The sequence below is a fragment of the Callorhinus ursinus genome, unplaced genomic scaffold (assembly GCF_003265705.2).
Source record: "Callorhinus ursinus isolate GAN/ISIS: 27379988/994484 unplaced genomic scaffold, GSC_fseal_2.0 scaffold19, whole genome shotgun sequence".
NCBI classification, from domain to species: Eukaryota; Metazoa; Chordata; class Mammalia; order Carnivora; family Otariidae; genus Callorhinus; species Callorhinus ursinus.
Window position 1 is genome coordinate 19,535,735 of NW_027397081.1, and position 15,555 is coordinate 19,551,289.

Consider the following 15,555-nt stretch of genomic DNA (forward strand, 5'->3'; position numbering starts at 1 on the left):
CTCAAATGACTTCTCCTTAGTGTGGCACTCCTGGTCATACTTTCTAAACTGGTTTCCTGCTCACTTTCCCCATCTGAAGCTACTCTCTATGTCATTGCCCTGCTTCTTGTTCTTTATATCTTCTCTTACTATCCAAGAATTATTCTATTTGAAATTTAATGCATTTGCTTATTTTCTGTTTCCTCCTGTCAGGATGCAAGCTTCATGAACGCAGCCTTGTTTGCTCTGTTTGCTGCTGTACTCCTATGCCCAGGTTGGTACCAGGCAGATCATTAGATTCTCTATGAATCCTGAATGAATGAATGAATAAATGGACAGATGAATGAGTAAGAATAGGGTGGAAAGGGTGAGGAGCCCAGGCCATAATCAGTAGAGGGTACAGAAAACAAAAAAATCAGAGAAATGGGAGAAGATCAGAAAGACACAATGCCACAATAGACAAGGAAAGAAAATATTGAGACTTGAGGGACACTCCTCCTTACAGGGGACTCCAGCCAACTGTGCTCAGAGATTGAGAAAGAGGAGAGAAGTATATGGGGCCTGAAGTATTTAGAGATTTTGAGGTAGAGGGGAAAGAATGACTGACAGCGAGAGAGGAGTGGCATCTGAGATATGCACGGAGATGTTACTTTTCCTAAGGAAAGAAACCCATTTCACTAAGATTATGGGGGGAAATTAGAAACAGCAGCAGAGGCAGTGACACTGAGTAAAGATAAAGTAGAGAGAGATCTTAGGATACACATATGGATCTTAGTAAAGGAGGCAAAATTATCTCCTGAAAAGGAGGGGGTGGGGAGGAACAGGGGAGCTACAGATGGGAGAGACAGTGTGGGCCCCTTCTTGATGCATTTCAAGATCAACACATACCTGAACTAAGAGTCAAGATGCAGACATCAGAGCCCAATGTAGGCAAGTCAAGTGACCTGCTTTTGCTATTCTAAATGGATTTTGAAAAATAGTGCATAACCCATGGGACAAGGAGAGTAAAAAAAACATGTTTATTTTAAACTGTGGCAAAGAGCACATGTGGAACTGGGAGATATCAGGCTCCCCCAAATCATTTCCTCATCTGAATGCCAGCTGTGTGGTTAGTGTCGCCAGCCAAGGCAAGTTTGGGATTAGGACAGGAAATAGTGACATGATGACCAGACTATGCAATCCCTTCCTGGATCTTCACATGACAGAGAACCCGGCAGGTAAAATGAGGCCAAAAATGTTTGTTGAATTGAATTGAATTTCATCTGCTGATCAGGGAAGCCAGAACATTCTTGACATCCAGGAGTGCCCCACAAACACTCATAACACGTCCTGTGGGCAAGAGTAGCCAGTGTCACTGATCTTAACCAAGCTTCAGGAAGCCCATGGTACACATCCATGAGAAAGCTGTCAATAGGTAGTTATAATAATCTAAACATTTGAATGGGGGAAAAGAAAATATAATTGGTGATAAGGTACTTCAAGCTTCCCAGAAGAAAAGTTTTATTTCAAGTATTGCTGTTACTCTGGCATAATTTCTTATGCATTTCTGGCTGGGTCTCTTAGGCTAGACACAAGGAGAAAGACTTTTGGAGAAATAAGAGTCCTTATTGCCTTTGCTGCTGAACTAAAACATCTGGTTATTCTGATGTTTGGTGCAGAAGAAGCAACACTTGAGCCCTAGATGACTCAATGCTCATCAGAAACAATATTGAAGAAGGAGAAAAAGAAACCACAAAATGACCCTCAGGTGGGGGACAGGAGGTCTGTCTCAGGCCTCTTTCGACTCTGAGATAGTACTGACATTTTCACTTGACCACTCTGAACAAATTTTCTCTCTCTAATTGTCTGTCTGCTCCCAGAGTTACTGGAAGTACAATTGAACTAATGGGTGGATGTGTTTTGGATTTTGTAAAGTCTTATAAAACCACAAGGTGTTGGGCTCCTGTTTAGATTATTTATTTAATCCTTACAGAGATGTACCCAGCTGTTAACTTCAGCATGATGAGAAATAATCAAACTTTCATGATTTGTCAATGCTTTTGTTATCATTTTCATCACCAACATCATTATCTTCATCATTATCATAATATTTGAGAACATGTTTTGGCCCCAGAACATTGCTATGCACTTTGTATGGATTTAACTCATTTAATCCTCACAACGATTTTAAGGAGTAGACATTATTCTCTCTCTCTCTCCTTTTTTTTTTTTTTTGAGGAAATAAATATAAGAGAAGTTAAATGACTTGCTCATTCAGCTTGTATATGGCAGAACTATGACTCAAACTCGAGGCTCTTTGTCTTCAAAGTCTTAAGGACTTAACTTCTTCCTATAAGATCTTCACCATCAAAAGACACTTCCATGTGCAAATCAATCAGAAAGTTAATGACTCCTTATGCAGTGTGAAGTCCTAAGACGAGTGCTCTGTGTGTGTGTGTATTTATATGTAAGAAAAAGTAGGTATAACCCCTTTACTCACAAAGCCTCAAGTATTACAAAAAAGTATGGAATCTAAGTAAGTAGACAAGAAAAAATCCAATATAATTTGTGTTCTTTCTTTCTTTCTTTCCTTCCTTCCTTCCTTTCCTCTCTCTCTTTCTTTTTTTTTTAAAGATTTTATTTATTTATTTGAGAGAGAGAGAATGAGAGATAGAGAGCACGAGAGGGGAGAGGGTCAGAGGGAGAAGCAGACTCTCTGCTGAGCAGGGAGCCCGATGCGGGACTCGATCCCGGGACTCCAGGATCATGACCTGAGCCGAAGGCAGTCGCTTAACCAACTGAGCCACCCAGGCGCCCCTCTTTCTCTCTTTCATCTTTTTTCTTTCTTCCAGAGTGGAGAGGGCTTATAGTCACTTATCATTTAGAGAGCTCACATGGATTAATATGAATGAAAAACTCCTTGTTGTTGGTCTGTTTGTGTATGGGGGGGGGTTCTTTTTCTCTTTTCAATAGAAACAACTGTTTGGCCTCATTTTACAGTTTTATTTCTATGAACACAACATATTTCATTGAATTCTTATGATGTACCTGTGACATATGAGAGCCTAGTCATCTATTTTAAAGATGGAGAAAATTGATATCTAGAGAGATTAAATTACTTGCGTACTGTTAAACTTCACTTATTCATTCATTTATAAAACTTCTACTGAGTGCCTTACTCTATGCTAGGTATTGCATTAGTCTGTGGCTTTTTAAAACAATAACTGAAATTGTGTGGTTATTGTATATAGGTAGCCTGGAAGATGGAGTCACAGATTATACATTGAGCCTGGGGAGCAGGGAAATAGCTGGGAAAGTTTTGAAAGAGGTAATATTTGAGTAGATGAGTAAAATTTCCCAAAGAAAGGAAATGGTAGATTGGGGGTTAAAGAGTATCCTGAAAGGATCACCTTGTAGATACAGGTAACACACTCCTGATTCTTAATTTGGAGCATGTATCACTGAATACCACTGCCATTTTCAAGTAAGGCCATGATTTGGAGTGGCTAAATGGAGCAATGGAAAAGAATGGTATCTTTGGGATGAGACAGGTTTATCCTGGATACTCTGCCTGTTATTTCTGTACCTTGGACAAATTACTTAATTCTTCTGAACCTTAGTTTCTTCTGTCAAAATGAAAACAATAACAATACCACCTACCTTGTAGCTGTTTATGAAGATTAAGTGAATTAAACATATTGGGGTGCCTGGGTGGCTCAGTTCATTAAGCGACTGCCTTCGGCTCAGGTCATGATCTCAGGGTCCTGGGATCGAGCCCCGCATCGGGCTCCCTCCTCGGTGGGAAGCCTGCTTCTCCCTTTCCCACTCCCCCTGTTTGTGTTCCCTCTCTTGCTGTCTCTCTCTGTCAAATAAATAAAATCTTTTTTAAAAAATGAATTAAACATATAAATCACCTGGAGCAACACCTGGCCCTTAGCATAAACTTTTTTCTTTTTTCTTTTTAAGTAAGCTCTATGCCCAGTTTGGGGCTTGAACTCACAACCCTGAGATCAAGAGTCACATGCTCTATCACCTGCACCAGCCAGGCACCTCTTAGCATAAACTTAATAAACACTATTTCCTCCCTTCTTCATAAATTCATAAATAAGGAGTAGGCATTATAGCTCTTTTTTTTTCTTTTTTAGAAAACTAAATTCAACAGAAGTTCAGTGACTTGTCCACTCAACTTGTATGTGGCAGAACCACCAATTCTGTTTTCTAGTCTTTGATGTCCCACACTAATGGTGGGACTCAGGTTTCCACTAGCAGCTGTGTGTTGCCAGGAGGAGCTCAACACAACAGCTCCATGACTTGGAGGAGGAGAGGGAAGAGCCTCCATATTCAGACCATATGAAACAATAACATAGCTTTTTAAAAATATTGCATTTCTGTAAGTACTTATAAGAGAATGTGACTATGCTGAGTGTTTGGGAAGGGCACAGCGCTGGACTTTGTGTTTCAGAATGATTAATGAAGTCACACTGAGAACACCGGATTGAGTGGCTGCCAAGGTCTTTCATCCTGCCCTCAGATTTCTTCTTCCATTCTCCCACACCATGATGGAGATGACGCCCACAGCCCACACTTCTATCACAGCGTTTGTCAAATAACCTTGTAACTGGGTGCGCTGGGGTCTGTTTCCATCACTAGTCTGTGTTCTCCCTTCTAGTGCAAAGATTTGCATTCTGAATTCCAACGTGGGGATTGGAGAACACAATTTCCCTTGCCATGGTGGTAAAGATGGCCCCACCTTCTCTGTGTTCTCCACCCTTAAAGGAGTGAGAGTAGGAACTCACTCACCTTTCAGATGAATGAGAAACCTGCATTGTGGAATGAGGATGAAAAACATAAATACAGGCTTCCTTTGGGTAAGGAAAGTTTGAATTTCCCAGGGAAGTTACAAAAATTTTAATTCATCTTTGAATTTGCAGAAATTAGCAAAGTTCTTGGAAAATAGTATTAAAGACACAATCTATAGTGAGGATCAGACATCAGGAGTGAGAAGGTGGCACATTACAAATGGTTATATTATAAAACATAGTAAGAGTAAGATATAGAGGATCAGATAGAAGGCCAGCTACACCTCAAACAGTAAAAGGTCCACAAAAAATGGTACATTTAAAACCTTCCTGAAACAAAGAAAAGATTTCAACAGGAAGTGTTTGAAAAGCATGACATTCTTTACAGGTAAACCAACATGAACAAAAGCATAGAAGCAGAAAAGTTTCAGACCTGAGATGGGGAAAGTGGATGATTTAGTTTATCTCAACCCTGAATGCACTTAGAGAAATAATGCTGGAAACATTAAATTAAGTAAATAGTCTTTAATGCCTTTTAAGGAGTCTAGACTTAGTCTGAGAGATAACTGGGAGTCATTGGAGATTTTAAAGCATGTGAGAGAGGTGACAGAAAATGGGGTTTAGGAAAATTAATCTGACAGAATAAGAGACATGGAGTGGGAAAAATAGGAGAAATGATTGCTTTAGCTGTAGTAAGAAGGAAAAAGGAGCTGATGTAAGGCAGTATGAGTGGGAGATATCTGATTCAGAAGAAAATGTGAAGGTGTAATACATTGTATTTGGCCAATGACCAAGTGTGAGGCAGGGAAGAAAGTTCACACTAGTCATGGAGGAGGAGACAACTTTGATGCCAACCAAAGTTATAGAAAAGATAGCAGCAGTGGTGATTTGGGGAAAAAACTGATGGACCTTGGATTTTGTTTGGTATATTTTGTGGTGCAGATTCTGATAGATTGCCCAGAAATTTAAATCTGGTCCTCAGCAGAGATCATGGATTTAGTGATCAGGATAGGAGAGTCATTCTTATAGAGTGATAATTGAAGTAATGGAAATGGCTGATATTTGAAAGAGAGACTATAAAGTATAGGAGATCTAAGGATACCTAAATTTAGGAGGGTAGAGGAAGCAGTCAGGCCAGTAACAGAGATGGAAACAGAGTGATCAAAGTGATAGGAAATCAAAATAGTGCTGTGTCAGGGACGAAAGCGGGGGTGGGAATGTTCCATACTGACAGTGAGTGTGGTAGCAGAGACTTAAGTGGGGTAAAAATTGGCTGGGAGACTTGGTAATCAGGAAATCACTGATGACCTTATGAGGAATTTCAGCTGAGGGTCAAGAGGAGGCCATATTATGGAAGAAGTTGAGCAAGAAGTGTTGGTGCAAAACTAGTGATGCGATTGCTTTGATTATATTTTCAAAACATTTGATAGTGGGAGTGAAACTGTTGATAGGAAACTTTAGGTTAAGTAAGGATTTTTCTGGGAAGGTCATATCGGCAAAAGCTTAGAAGTCAACTCAGAAGGAAAGACCAAATTTGCAGGAAAAGGGCAATCACTGATGCATGAGCTTCATAACAAGGAGGAGGGGGTTGAACCAAGAGCACTGGCTGGAGTAAACCTCAGCTTCAGGGGAGGCGGAAGAGGAGAAAGAGGAAGGATACACAGGGATGCGGAGATAGCAAGAAAAGACTTTGAAGTTGCTCACATGAGAGAGATTATATGTCAGTAAAACAGGCAATAAAGTTATTTGCTATAAGTGGGAAGCTGGACAGAACTGGGGCCTTGAGGAGAATGAGAGAGAGAGTTGAAAATTCTCTAGGAAGTGGGATGATTAATTAATAGAAAGTGAATGAAAGCAGATGTGAGTATCAGTAGACCCAACAAAGAATGGATTGCGGTGGATCCATTCCAAATGGCTTCAAGGCTTTCTCCAGTAACTTTGCCAACCATTCCTGAAGGCTGGAGAGTGGCAAGGTAGAACGAGAGAAGTTCAAGGTGTCGAGACATCCTGGAGTGGTGTAAAGTATGTTTGTGAAATGGTTAATTAACCAACAGATGTGATAGAAAAGAAGAATAAAGGGGCACCTGGGTGGCTCAGTCGGTTAAGCGTCTGCTCTCCGCTCAGGTCATGATCCCAGGACCCTGGGATCGAGCCCCACATCGGGCTCCCTGCTCAGCGGGGAGTCTGCTTCTCCCTCTCCCTCTGCCTGCTGCTCCTCCTGCTTATACTCTCTCTATCTCTGTGTGTGTGTGTGTCAAATAAATAAATAAAATCTTAAAAGAAGAAGAAGAAAGAATCAGGGAGTAGGGCGCCTGCATGGCTCGGTTGGTTAAGCATTCGACTCTTGATTTCAGCCCAGGTCATGATCTCAGGCTCATGAGATCGAGCTCTGAGTTGGGCTCTGCGCTCAGCAGGGAGCCTGCTTGAGATTTTCTCTCTTTCTCTCTCTCCCTCTGCCCCCTCCACATGCATGTGTGCCCACTTTCTCTCTCTAAAAAATAAATAAATAAATAAAAGATAAATAAATAAAAAAGAATCAGGGAGTAACTGGTGGTGACAGGAAGACTAAGAAGCAGCGTTAGGGACTGTAAGTAGTTGAGAGTGAAGGAAGAGCAGGAGATCATTATCAGAGGGGATATTTGGGGTATTGACATCTCAAGCACGGAACTACATCAAGGGATAAGCAAGTCTGTATTGTGGAGGTCCTGCTAAGTGACTGAGTACATTGCAGAAGGAAGACATTGGAGTTGAAGAGATCAGGAATATGTAATTTTTCAATTTATATACTTCTGCAAGAATTGGAATTATTTTTCCAACAAGCAAATATTGCTCCCAGAATTTTTTTAAAACAATAAAATCAAAACAAACTTAGAGCATTCAAAGGAATAAAGCAGGGGGATAAATTTCACGCTCAGATCCAGGCCAGTAAGTCAACATTCTTTACTGAACTCACTGCTCAGCTGGACTGGATTGAAAGTTGGTGAATGTTTGCCTGTCACTGGAATTAAAGAGAAAGGAAAAGAGTGTGTGAGGCCAGAATACAAGGAACATTATCAGCATGGATTGTTGGCATTCTTGAAGGTGATGATTAAGATGAAAAGAGAGAACAACCGTTCTTTAGGTGAAGAAACCACTGAGTGAAATGGGCAAAGTATAGGGAAGTTGGTGGAGAACTTTGAGGAGAGTACAAGAGTGACAGTGTGACTTCTGTGAACTCCGTAAAGGAAGAGTTGAACCACCTCGACATGGCGATGTGGGAGCAGAGATAACGAATGCGTCTCTTCCGGGGAGTAGAAGTACATTGGGCATAGGGCCCCTTTTGAAAGAATTATAAGAGATTTAGTATTGTTGAGGGCTGGGGAAGGAGGTAAGAAAAGACTCAGTTAATAGAAGTGAAGAACATAAAAGTCAAATTTAGGGGAATATTTCAAGTTCATAAAAGGACAAGCCTGAGTTCTTTTTTTTTTTAAGATTTTATTTATTTATTTGAGAGAGAGAGAATGAGAGACAGAGAGCATGAGAGGGAAGAGAGTCAGAGGGAGAAGCAGACCCCCCGCTGAGCAGGGAGCCCCATGTGAGACTCGATCCCGGGACTCCAGGATCATGACCTGAGCCGAAGGCAGTCGCTTAACCAACTGAGCCACCCAGGCGCCCAAGCCTGAGTTCTTAATAACACCATAGTTCCTCTGTACCTGGTTTGTGGGATGCATAAATATAACCCCAATAAGTAAGCAACTGTGTATTGCTGGCAGTCCCTGGGGACCTTGAAGGCCACAGAGGGAATAGAAGATGTCTCTTGTTTTTAGGCAGCTGGAAAGAGACATGCCCTTGGCTCCTTCCTGTATGTAGCTGAGGCAGAAACTAGGAGTAAAGAAGCTGCTTCTTTTTTAAGTCTCCTCACGAATGGTCTACTGCTTCGGTCTTCATCTTCAGGACCACAGTGAAAAGAGAGAAGAGGATTCCAGCACTTTCCTGAGACTTACCAAGCAGAAGATGGTGCTTTCAGTTTTAAAGTAAATTAACAAAAGACTTCAGATCCTTTAAATTCTACTTTGAATTATCAGGAAGTGGCTAAAAAAAAAAATCTAAGCGATTAAAAAACAAAAGATGGCTTTAAAAAAAGAAGAAGAAAAAAAAGAGAACTAAAGGATCTAATTCATCCTCAGCTTAAAAGTTGGATCACAGTATCAAAGACATCACCAATGCCATGGAAGGGTCTGCTGCTAATATTCTATTTATAACTGATGCTTATTGAGTTTGTCATTGTGGAGCATTACATATATTATCTCATGTAATCCTTACAACAACCTTAATAGGCATGTGTTATTATTCTGCCCATTTTACGTATAAGGAGACCGAAGAGCAGCAAGGCAAGGAAAAGTCCACAAAGTCACACGGCTAACAGACTCACGATTGTCTGACCCCAGTACCACCTATACTACCTTTCTTGGTACCAAGGAGCTTCATCTCTCGGAGGAAGGATACACAGCATGAGGTGAAGTGGCAATAAGAGAAACTTGGGTTTGAGCTAAGGAAGAACTTCTTGAGTGCTTAACAGACAGTGGAATCAAGGAGAGAAACATCTTCCTGGGGAAATTTAGGTGTTTTTCTCCCCCCCGCCCCTTTTTCTTTTCTTTTTTCTTTCTCTTTCTTGGCTGGCAGGACAGAGACAGAACAGCTTCCAGCTGATGTAACCTCTTTGGTTTCATGCCATGGACTTGAGAAGCCCCAACTTTCACTCCTCACCTGCCAGACCCCGCTGACTCGACACCCCCAGTGGAATGAGCAGCACCAGATCTACAGCTTTCCTAGAAGTTCCAGTGCCAGAGGCATAAAAGTCATTCTCATCTTGTGAGGGAAGACAAGCCTTCTGAACATTTGCCGGGTTTGAGAGCCTTATTTAGATTCCCTTAAAAAGTCACCTCCTGTTCTCCATTTGGATGAGTATCTATTCCAGCTAGATGAGGCCGGAGCGGGAGCTGCCTTCCTGGGCCGGATTCCTAAGGGCAGCGGGAAGACAACAATAGAAGATCCTACAGAGTGAGGACCCCTCCCCGGAGCTCGTCACCCCTGGCTGTTGGTCGCTGTCCCACTCTGGGTTTGTGCCCTCCATTCTGCCCCCTGCACAAATGTCATTTTGACCTGGATCTGGGCCTTGCTCCTCTCAGCAGCCCATGCTCTTCCAGGAAGTAGAGATACAAAAGTGGACAAACACCTACACTCAGAGGCAGAGAACGGTGACTCAGAAGTGTTTGTTTGCACAGAGACCAGAGCAAGAAGAAAGGGAAGATAGCTATAAAAGACTTTCAGGTCAGATGCAATTTAAAGCCTGTGACTCTAAGGTTATCAGAAAAAATTCAGCCAGCATGTCTTGGGTGAATGCAATCACATCCTAGAAAAGGTTTCAAGAGCTTTATTTTCCTACTGTTTTATGGTGTTATACGTTTTCCAGAATTTCTAGAACATATATCTTTGAAATCAGAAAAAAACGCAAATGGGAAAAGATGAATACAAAGGTGTGGGCCAGTGTGGGCCAGTGTGGGCCAGTGCAGTCCCAGCTGGTGGGGCCTTTTACATAAAGATACTTCACAGGTCCATGCATCTCCCTCTGAGTTCTCCAGGAAGGAGAGGGATAGAGCAGCACAGAGGGAGCAGGTAGATGAGAGGGCCAATCGGGGGAGTGTGAGTCCACACTCGGCCTCCCCTGAGTTGCTTCTGTTCATTTTACAGATATGTCCCTCGATTCCTGGAGGGAAAGTCTGTTTCTGGAAAGAAGTATCCACTGGAAATGAGGGCTTGGGGATTTTTTTCCCCCTAAAGTATAGGCTGAAAGTACAGGCAGACAAGGGGCTCCTCCTGACTCTGTGTCTGGCCTAAACTTGAGAGTACATTTTTATCTGTGTTCCAGAAAACCTATCAGAATAACCCTGAGGAAAGTAAAAATATTAGTAATGATAACATTTACTGAATGTTAATTACATAGAATATGTAATTATAGAATATTATTTTATCTTGCCTTTATACTAACCCTGTGAGGTAATGTTATTCATATTATGTCACTTTTACAGATGAAGAGGCTGAGGGCTAATGAGGTTAAGTAATTTGTTCAAGGGCCCATTGCTGATAGGGTTATGGCCCAGGCCCTATGTGATCTGGGTGGAACTCCAAAATCGGTACTTTCAACCACTACACTACTCTGTCCTTCTCAGGGTTAAAGTGGGGTTGAATTCTCTCTGAAATATTTCCTATGAATAGCCCAAATTATAGTTGACTCCCTGGATACCGAGGTGGCCCATGTGCCATTTGGTCACTTTAAAAGACTTTATAAAACCCGATGCCAAACATACTGATGAAAAAACTTTTTATCTGATCTTTTGTGGTCCAGTTACCTTGGATCCATCAATACTTTTACCCCCGGACAGTCAATCAAACATATTTATTTAGTACTTGCTATGTAAACAGCATCATGTCATCACTGTGGCTAGTGCTAAAGGAATGTGAAGAATGTTCTTTGTTCTCAAGGATCTTACAATGTACCCAGACAAACAAAACTAATAACCTAAACTCTATCTTGTTAAACTACGAAAATCCTCCCATAGTTCCCCATTATAATGAAAATGATGGGCCAGTATGGCTTTCTTCATCGCCCACCCCAACTACTCAGCACTCATCTGTACACATTGAAGGCTGTTTTCAGTATACGTCTATAACTTTCTGCTCCTGGGCTTCTTTTCCCGGCCATGAATGTGGTAAGCCTACAAATGGCAAGCTGGGAGTGCCAGAGAATTAATGCCATAAGGAACATAGGAATCTGGTTGATAAAGAGCCCAACTTCCTGATGTCCTGGGTGGGTGTCCCATATATACTGTGTCTTGGAGTTTCTCAGAGGGTGGAGATCCAGGCTCCCCCAGTGGTGATCTGTTCAATAACACACCTTTATTGCCTTCCTTGTCTCCGTCTCTCACTTCCCCTCTCCCCAACCTCCTAAATAAACTGTGGGTACTCAAAATCTTCTGGGAGAGGCCAGCTGAGGTCAAAGGCTCCCTGTGGTCTGGCCCCTGCCTGCCTCCTGACCTGGTTTCAGGCCACACCCCTTTAATCCTCTGTACTCCAGCCATGCTGATTTTCTAGTGTTTTCCTCCCCCATTTAGGGTGTCCATATCCACTCTTCTCTGTCTAGGAGATGCTAGTTTTTCATCTTTACGTGATTGGTTTTTTCCTAATCCCTCATGTCTCTGATTAAATGTCACTCCAAGGAGAACGTCTTTCGCCACCCAAGCTGAACTCTCTCTTCCACACTGCGACTTGGTCTTTCCATTTACAACATTTATCACCCTTTGTTACTACACATCTACCAGGGTGTTTCCTGGTATGAGCTCTGCTTCCTGCCTGATTGTGAGCTCCTCGAGGACAGGAACAGGTCTGTTTTCTTCACTGTTTTATATCCAGAGTTTAATACAGTGTCTGAAAATAGCTGGCAATTGCTACATATTTGTTGAATGAATGAAAAAGAGCAGATCGTTATGAAGCAATCTGAGAACAATTAAGTAGGGCTCTGAGAGGTTTGGGTACGTGAAATTGTGAAAATGAGAGAGAGGCGGATTAGGGAGGGCTTTGTGTAGAACTGCCCTCAGCCTTGAGGAAAAAGGATTTATAGATGAAAAAGGGCATTTGCCGAGTCTGTGCTATGTGCCTGGCATGGCGTCAGGCATCCTGACAATGTGCATTATATAATGTCATCTTCACAACCTTGTAAAATTTATTTCCCTTTTTAAAATGGAAAAATTGAAGCTCAGAGGGATTAAGTAGCTTGTCCACAGCCACAAAACTAGTAAGGGATGAAACTATTTTTCAAATCCAGGTTTTTCTCTTACCAAAGCACATTCTCTTTTCAGTGCTACGTCAAAATGTGTGTGTTGATCATACAAACTACCAGATGATAAAGTATGGATGAAATGGAGCAATCCATCATCACTCCTGGGGAAAAAGAAAAGCTTCCGACCCAGTAACCGTAATCAGTTGTGTAAGTTCTATTAGCTCCCATGATGAACTGAAAGAGCTCTGGCAATGGCAAGTTGTTTAAAAACACAGAGACCAAGTTTCCATGTCTATAAATGTGGTGATATGACATCTGCCTAGCTCACTTCCCTGGATTGTTTTGAGACTCAAATGGGAAAATATTTTTTTAAAGATTTTATTTATTTGTTTGACAGAGAGAGACAGCGAGAGAGGGAACACAAGCAGGGGGAGCGGGAGAAGGAGAAGCAGGCTTCCCACCGAGCAGGGAGCCCGATGCGGGGCTCGATCCCAGGACCCTGGGATCATGACCTGAGCCGAAGGCAGACGCTTAATGACTGAACCCCCCAGGTTCCCTGGGAAAACATTTTAAAGTGCCTTGTAAATTTCAAAATTCCTTATTGAGGCAAATTGTTAGGACTGTGTTCTATTTTTCCAGATATCACTTAAAATCACCCTGCCTGTGCACAGGAAATAGCAATGAAAGAGTTTCATGTCATTAATAAAATTATACAATGAGGAGTAGAAGGAACAATGACAAATAATTTAGTTTATCCACCTATCTCTGATTCTGTGAAGATTTACTGAAATCGACCCAAAAAAGAAGCTCCCGGACAAGGCTTTAATAAATTAAATGAAGAAAATTTCTTAATATTAAATGTGTGTGTGTGTATGTGTGTGCGTGTTTTACAGTAGAAAGAGCCATGGATTTTAAAAGACAACATGATTAGAATGACAGTATGACAAGTTTAGTGAATATATCCCCTGAGAGTAGATTCTTTGGAGGATTAGCTGAGTTGTAACTTTCCATTGTCCTAGCTTTTTGATTAATAAATATTTAAAATATAGAGGAGGGAAACATTTAACTTAATAGTCTGTCAGAGTAAAAAGGGAGCAAGATAATTCTCTTCTTTTCAATTCCCAGCTTTTAACACCTCTCAGCATCGGCCTGACAGATAAAAGTTGACCACAGTACAATTGCCATTACATGATTGTTCATCTCAGCAGGTTGTATGTGGTTCTTTGGGTATTTGTACATTCTGCTCTGGGTTTGCACTTACTGCCACTTGCTTCCACCTGCACACTCCTAGAAGGTTGTGTCAGGTTGTGCTGTATCAACTTGGTCAAACTGGGAACTATATTTCTCAGAATTCCCTACCGTGTATGATTCTAGTGTAGAGTTGGCCAAAAGCAGAACTTGCATGAGATTTGGAAGGCCAAAGCGAAGTAACAGCCATTACTCTCAGAAGTATGTCACAGACAGACACAAAGGCACCTTCAGGACTCAGAGGCGCCTTCTTTCTCTCCTCTGCTCTGTATCCAGCTTGTCTTCCAGACAGCAGCCCTAGGCTTAGCTGTGTACCCACTGAGGTAGGGGCTAAGGGCAATGGCTTCCTACAGACTTCTCCTGAAGTCTCCCCTTTGTGTCCCACTTTAGCGGTTCCATATGATTGCTTCCCAGAATTCCCTGCAAGCCCCGACCTGTCCACCTGTATTAGTGCTTCAGGAAGACCGGCTGAGTGACTATTTTTTTGTTGTTCTCCAGCTCCCCCTCCAGAACTTCGCTTCTTTAGCTCCTTCACTTTTGTGTCTAATTCCTATAATAAAATTTATGGTCTAAAAGAGATCCAATTCTTAAAATAGATCTCTCATATCCAAAATACTCACCCTAGTTCTCTTTCTCTGACTGGTATGTTATTGGAACCAAATGTAGTTCCAGACAAAAAGAACTTGAAGGATGAGAATTTGAATTGCTTCTCTGCTCTGGCTAAATTTAAAGCCATCAAAGACTATGTCATCACTGGTAACTAGCAGTCAAGAACATATAATGGCAAAGTAATTAGTTGGTTATCACCTGTTATTACCTGCAGTGAAGTGTTTATAGAAGGAAAGGCTCTGAATGATCAAGAAGATGTTGCCAGAGAATAATTAAGTATAAGTAAAGCACTGTGGTGTTACATGGTTTCAGGGAAATAGTGATATCAGGGTTTAAATTCCCAGCTCAAGGTCCAGATAAAGAACCCAAGAGTTTCTGTAACTGACCTGAAATAAACATTTATCACCTGAGCCTGGAGACTGAGATTTCTGAAAGCCATATGCAAGGTTGAATTCTTCAAAGGCTGAGTTACAACATAAATTGCATTCACAGCCTCACAGAGTCTCCTGTGGAAGACCAGAGAGCCCTGAAATTGAGCTGGGAAGAAATGGGCAGATTCTGATAAAACAGATCTTTAAACCCCAAAATTCCACTGACCCTGTTTTTCCTTGTGGAAGTAGCCTCACCTCCCCTGTCTGAGGGAGTTAGTTTACTTGCCTGAGGAAGCTTTAATGACCACTCCAGAGGTCACGATCTTGTAGGGGAGCACTGATCCTCCTCAAGACTCATCTTTCCCACCTCCTGTTGCTTCTATATCTCTGTTTAGAAATGTCAACACAAGTTCTGGCAGACCGTGGGGATCAGGTACAAGCGTGACCAATGAGAAGATACCATACATACCCAAATTGCAAGATTGAAAAACAATCTGAGGGGTATGTCTGAGAATGGTTGGATCAGGGTGGATTTATTGATATGGGTGCACTGACCAGAGATTCTGTATTCAATGCTTTAGCTTGAATGACTGGGAGTAGTTCTAATAGTTTGTCCTGGAGCTGCCTTTCACCAGCACAGAAGACGGCTGAATCTTGAAAAATGATGGATTACTGAACCCTCCATTAGGTGGTAACCCCAGCAGCAGCTGCTGTTTCAGTTGTGGTTTCTTTACCAGAGCAAATTAATATATCA